The sequence below is a fragment of the Spermophilus citellus genome (assembly GCF_964194105.1).
Source record: "Spermophilus citellus genome assembly, chromosome: 17".
NCBI classification, from domain to species: Eukaryota; Metazoa; Chordata; class Mammalia; order Rodentia; family Sciuridae; genus Spermophilus; species Spermophilus citellus.
In genome coordinates, this window is record NC_138199.1 from 61,720,932 (window position 1) to 61,727,990 (window position 7,059).

Below are 7,059 nucleotides of genomic sequence, written 5' to 3' on the forward strand. Positions count from 1 at the left end.
TCATATACAAGTTAACATTACTCTGAAGGTGCTGAGTAACCATTAACACTGCATTTCAGTAATCCTCAGATAACTCCACAATATCAACAAACCTCCTCTAGCAAAAATTGTGTTAGTCACACTTTTCACCCAGTTCCATTTCCAGATCACTAATTTCCCTAAGAGGAAAAAAAACTGGTATACCAATACTCTATTTCAGAAACCAAAATAAGACACTTCAAGAACTGCCATCAACTGATTTTCCATTTTCTTCTTGCTATTTCTCTTTTTTTGGAAATTACTTTTATTATGTTGTAATATTTGTTCATGAGCTGTAATTACTTATGTGAAGGAGAGTCCAGAAAACAGATCTGTGACTGTGTTAGCCTTGTCCTTGATTGCAGAGACTTATGAATCACACAGATTAACACTGTTCACTACCGTAGTCACTGAAGGTCCAATAGGCTATCAGCTGGAAGACCTCCATATCTGTCCAGCTGTTTCCATCAGATCACAAGACTTAGGAGTGGATGAGTACATTTTGCTCTCTTGAATTTAAAACTTTACAACAGTTCAAATGCCCTTCCCTGAATGCATAAGTTCAAAAACTTCATTAATTTGATTCAAGGACATGCTGCCAGTCACAAATTCATCAACTTTTATCTTTTTGGACATATGTTCAGACACCAACTTTGGGATACTTTCTACACTCTTCCATCCTCCAAAGACAGTGCCTTTCCATGTACGACCTGTCACCAGCTGGAATGAACGAGTGGCAATTTCTTCCCCTGAAGCAGCTACTCCAACCACCATGCTGACCCACAGACTGTGGCATGCCTCAAGTGCTGCTCTCATGACCTTCACATTACCAATACACTCAAAGGAATAGTCCAACTCCTCCATCAGTCATCTCAATGAGCACTTCCTGGATGGGTTTACTGAAGTCTTGGGGATTAATACATTTAAAGGCTCCAAATTCTTTGGCCTTTGCAAATTTTACCTTTATTGATATCCACACCAATAATCTATGAGGCACCAGCAACTTTACAGCCCATGATAGCTGCCAAGCCAACTCCTCCTAGACCAAAGACCACAAAAGTAGAGCCAGGCTCCACCTATCTTCTGGCAAAGGTTTGTTTTCAGATTTAGACAAAATTTTCTGCACACTGTAGGATGTAAGGTGGAACGACGGTATCACCTGCTTTCAGCTTAGTAACTCCTTCACCAACACTTTCCACAATTCCAGACCTTCATGTCCCAAGATCACTGGAAAACACCCTCAGGATCAGCTCCACACAGAGTATAAGCATCAGTGTGGCAAAGTGCAGTGGCAATGATTTTAATTCAAACTTCATGAGACTTTGCAGGTGCTACTTCTACCTCCTCTATAGACAGAGGTTTTTCAGCCTCCCAGGCAACTGCAGCCTTGCACTCGATAACCTAATTCACCATGTCCACCTCTTCTTGCATTTTTCTGAAAATTCCAAAAGCACAATTCCTTCCACTTCATTAAGAAAATTCATAAAAATGAACATTTTATTGCCTGTCATCATTACTCCAACAATAAATCAAATGCAAAAACAAGGTGTTAAAACAGTATCTATAATGCTGTTTCCTTTTAGAAGGGTAACTCAATTATATTATTCTTTACTTCAAAATTCACCTGTATCTTTCCATGTATGTTTTATATGTCAAAATACATTCTGCTGTCATGTATGACTAAAAAAAAATAAAAATAAATCATATGGTAAAAAAAATTCACCTGTATCTTACAGGGGTGACCCAAATCTTTCAGCATCCAAAAGTCATTATTTCCTTTAATATTAAATCAAAACAGCTCAGACCCCAGACCATATACTAACATAAATCAATACCTGTCCAAAATTTAAAGATACCTGAGTAACTTATACTCCTTCAATTGATTTTTGTTTTATTTTCTATTCCCATAAATTCTTTTCCCATATTTTTATTGGTGTGTTATGGTTGCACATTATGGTGGGATTCATTGTTACTATTCATATGTGTACATAATACAACTTATATAACTTGGCTAATATTGGTTCCCACGATTTCCCCTTCCAGTTCCTTTCCTCTATTCTACTGATATCCCTTCAATTTTCATGAGATACACACACGCACGCACACCTGTCTCTTACTTTTTCCTCTCTAGCTTCCATGTGAGAAAAAAAAACATCCTATCCTTAGCTTTCTGAGTCTGCCTTAATTTACTTAACATATTATTATCAAGTTCCATCCATTTTCCTGCAAATGTCATAATTTCATTCTTCCTTATGGCTGAATAAAAACTCCACTGTGTATATATACCACATTTTCTTTATCCATTCATCCATTGATGAACACCAAGGCTCATTACATAGTTTGGTTATTATGACTTGTGCTGCTATAACATTTCCCATAGATTCCTCCTCCTCCTCCTCCTCCTCCTCCTCCTCCTCCTCCTCCTCCTCCTCCTCCTCCTCCTCCTCTTCCTCCTTTCCCTTCCCTCCTCCTCTTCCTCTTCCTTCTTCTTCTTCTTTGTACTAGGGATTGAACCCAGTGGCACTTAACTGCTGAGCCACATCCCCAGCCCTTTTTTATATTTTATTTAGAGACAGAGTCTTGCTAAGTTGCATAAGACTTTGTTAAATTGCTGAGGCTGGCCTTGAACTAGCACTCCTTCTGCCTCAGCCTCCCAAGCCCCTGGGATTACAGGCATGCTCCCATCGATTCTTGATATCACATTATCACCTTCTATAGGTACTAACCTTTCTCTATCTCAAGGAGACCCAAAATAGAATCTACAGGTCTTTCTCCCTTTAAATTCCCCTATCAACAACACTAATACAAGACTAAAACTTTTACTGATAATTTAAAATTAAGGAGAATGATAAGCAAGTATATACTATAGCCCTAAAGTTTTATGGCTTCTCTCTACCACTCCTACTCAGCTACCCACTTTTAGATTCTATCAATCTTCCTGCACTACTAAGCTTCTACTATATACTAAATTCCTATTGTTTTCATTTGTAGGTATTTCACCTTACCTTTTTGCTCAGTCTAGGTGTTTCCCAGTAGATTTTAGTTCCCATAGTCAAACATTCCTATTAAGATGATTTTCATAACTAAAAGACAAGTACCTTCCTTATGAGAATTGCAGCCAACTTATAAATATAACAAAAGGAAGGACATATTATTCTTTCTAATTGGAAATGATGGAATAAGAGGTCAGAATTATTAATTAATTCAACAAGTATTTGTTGAGCAATTAATATGCACTAAAAGCATTTTTCTAGGTACTGAGAATATAATGTTAAGCAAAAGTGAACATGTTATCTGTCCATTTGGTGTTTAGTTTCATTTAAGATACAAATGTTAAAAAAATTAAAAATATAATTTGCAACTGTAATTAGTATTATGAGAGTATATAACATGAGATAAGTGAATAAGAAAATCCTTGAAGAATAGATGGTTAAATTTCGATCTAAAGTGTTAAGTAGGAAATGACTAAAGTAGGAATTAAGTAAAATAGAAATGTTCAAGGATGAAAAAATAATATATGCAATGGGTATATGAAAGGAAGGGGCTTGATGTATATAGTTGAAGTTCTAAAAAGGCACAGAGCAAGGGAGAATAGGTCTGAGGTAAAGCTGAAGATCTGGGTAAAGGTCAGACCATGCAAGGCCTTATACATACATCACCTTAAAGCCACCCTAAACAGCTCTTGTCCAAGAGCTAATATTGGATTTTATGCAAGGAGAGTAACAAGGTCATATCTGTGCTTTGAAAACATCATTTTATTTGCAGCATAAAAAGGATAAATGTGGATATGAGTAGATTTGCAAGGATGAACTGCAATTGTCCTAAGAAAAGTTTATAGTAACTTGAATCAAAATGGAGAAATAGAATGATTTAATAGATATCTAGGAGTTTAAAATAAGTGAACTTTTCCAGGCACAGTGATGCAAGCCTGTAATCAAACCCAGTGACTCCGAAGTCTGAGGCAGGGGACTGCAAATTCAAAGCCAGCCTGGGCAACTGAGCAAGACCCTATCCAAAAATAAAAAATAAAAAGGGCTGGGACTATAGCTCAGTGGTAGAGTGTCCCTGGGTAATAGCCCCAGTACCACAAAAATGTATACATACACACATACATGTATAAGAGAACTTTATAATGATTGCTTGAGAATGAGAAAGCAATGAAGTTGTCAAAGATGACTCTTAGGTTTTTGCTTCACCTTCCTTGAGCTTGTTCACAGTGCCAAGCACTGTGATACTTGTTCATATTTAATTCCTACAATAATCCTATGAAAATATTATCATTTGTCCAGCCTTTTTCCGCAAATAAAGTAGGAGATCTGGAGACCCAGACTAGAATTTCATAAGCCAAAAAGCAAAGTGTTGCAACAGTTTCATGTATGATTTCTCTTGCTCCTGGTAGGGTATATCCTAAAGAATGTTTAATAATATGTCTTATTAGTACTTAAAATCTCTATTTTATACATATTTTCATATTCCAATATATCCCTCTACTAATGTTACCTCCAGAGCCCAATAACAACCTAACAGAACTCTATGACACCTGGTTCTACCTCCAGACCACATATCAGCAGCCAAACACCTACTACAAAGCCACCACTAATATACAAAACCAGTGAAACTCATTGAAAAGATGCCATGTCTGATTATTTTTCTGTCATATTTATATAAACTGTTCTCTCAATCTAAAATGTTTTTCTCACCCTTTACCACTTCTGTTAACCAATTAATCCCTATTAATTCTTCAAGATTTAGCTCAGACATTATCTCCTCTGATAATTTTTCCCTGGGGCTTCCAATATGTATTAGCAGCCTATGTACATTCTATTATAGTACTTGTCACAGAGCATTACTTGACTCTTTCACATTAGAATGTGAGCTCCCTTAGAACAAGAACTGTGTTCTATTCTACTTTGTATCACCTAGCACAGGTCCAAGTACAATAGATATCAAATTAGCAATTATCTGACTCATTAAATGAATGAATTAAATCAGTTAATCAATCACTAGTCTGTTTATTAGAGAACATCCCTTGGACAAATGTATTTAATATAAAACATCTGCTAAATATATTTATAATATTTTAAAGTAATCTACATTGTGCAAACAGTAATTGAACAGCATAGCAATTAATCCAAACTACATAATAAAATTGAGAATTCAAGAAATTTAGGTCTTGTAGTGCCAATACTCTTGATACTACAAGAAACTACCTCTCTAAAAAAATAACTATTGGGGCTGGGGATGTGGCTCAAGCGGTGGCGCGCTCGCCTGGCATGCGTGCGGCCCGGGTTCGATCCTCAGCACCACATACCAACAAAGATGTTGTGTCCGCCGAGAACTAAAAAAAATAAATATTAAAAATTCTCTCTCTCTCTCTCTCTCTCTCTCTCTCTCTCCCCTCTCTCACTCTCTCTTAAAAAAAAAATAACTATTGAAAAGCGAGATGATGTTATAAAAAATTTTAAATCCATTTTACTCTTAGACTTTTACCAAACATCTCAAAAATAAAACATTTTTTTAAGTTTTCAAGACTATCTTTTACTATAGACACCAGTAAGCAGTGGCAGTGACAGAAGGTTAAGAATCAAGAATGAAAACACAGAAACAAAAGATAAATCACAAAATTAGTATCTAAAATTCAAGTAACTCACGGTCAGTATAGGAATATTTGATCACTTCCTGCAGTGTGTCAGGGTTTACAAAGATATTCATGCTACTCAAAACAGCAACCACTTCATCAGTAGAAACCCGACCATCTTTTATCCTAGAAAAAATCTCCAAGGCTTTCTGGAATGCTGTGAAAAACAATAAACAAAGAAATTTTTGTACCACGAGAATTAACAGCTTTCCCTGGATAAAAAACTGATTTTGTGTCAGTGACCATATAGGGAAAATAACCTTACATAAGCGTGAGGTTTTCTAAATATTCACCTATAAGTATAAGTAGGCATTTTCCAATTCTGGTCAAATTTCTAGAATAAATTCTAATTTTGCTATTATAAATATTAATATAATATCAATAACAATAGCTAGTATTTATTGAATATTGATTATGTGTCAGAAACTATACTAAAAGCTATGAGTTAGCTCATTCAATCATCACAAAAGGCTTTTATCTCTTTACAGATATGAAAACTAAGGCTTAAAAAGTCCCCTTCAACTCACAGCTAGTATGCAGAAAAGTCAAAATACTAATCTAACAATATTAATCCACAATTCTGGCTTTTAATCACTATACTATTTAACTCTTAAAAATTTTAATTAAGACAATTTCTTACCAATGGTATAATCCACAATAGCAAATCATTTAATACACAATCTGAAGGAGTTGTTAATTGCTTAAAAATGAAAATTTTATTAGAAAAGAAGAATGATAGAGAGGCGAAATTTCTTTTCAGCTGTTTTATCATATTACAAAGAGTTTAGCAGTAGTTCAACCACTACTATAAGGTTTCTTTTTCTCAGGAATTTAATATTATTATGCTAGCAATTCTAACATCAAAAATGAATTGGAGATGCTAGGGCTGTAGCTCAGTGGCAGAGCACTTTCCTCGCACATGTGAGGCACTGGGTTTAATCCTCAGCACCACATAAAAATAAATAAAATAAAAGCAGGCTGTCCATATACAACTACAAAAAAATTTTTTAATGAATTATAAACATGGTTAGAAGAAAATGCACACACCAATCAAGAATTTTCCACTAAAAAGCTTTCCTGAAAACTTAAATGGAAAGCTGTGTCCAGCTGCTAAATTAAATACTCCTCTGACAACTACATCCCTTAATTTACCTTGATTAAAACACACACACACACACACACACACACACACACACACACACACACAAAATTTTCCTTAACTAACTCCAGAATGAAAATCACTTTATAGTCAGATTAGATTTTCTTGGAACTCAGGATACAATAAGCATAATGATCCTCAGTCTTTGGATAAACACAACCAAGAAGGGAAACCGAGCATTATGTATTCATCCAACTAGTAGTTATTGATAAAGTTAGACAAAATAACAAAGGAAAAAATCCAA

The 7,059-nt window shown here is 35.2% G+C and overlaps 1 pseudogene across 1 annotated transcript; it reads right to left on the minus strand.

Moving 5' to 3' along the window:
* Positions 1-534: 534 nt before the first annotated feature.
* LOC308635499 (alcohol dehydrogenase class-3-like) lies at positions 535-3,068 on the minus strand (annotated as a pseudogene). Its single transcript has 2 exons — positions 3,024-3,068; positions 535-1,094 (listed from the first exon to the last, which is right to left on the minus strand). The product of its transcript is annotated as an alcohol dehydrogenase class-3-like (transcript).
* Between the last annotated feature and the right edge of the window lie 3,991 nt (positions 3,069-7,059).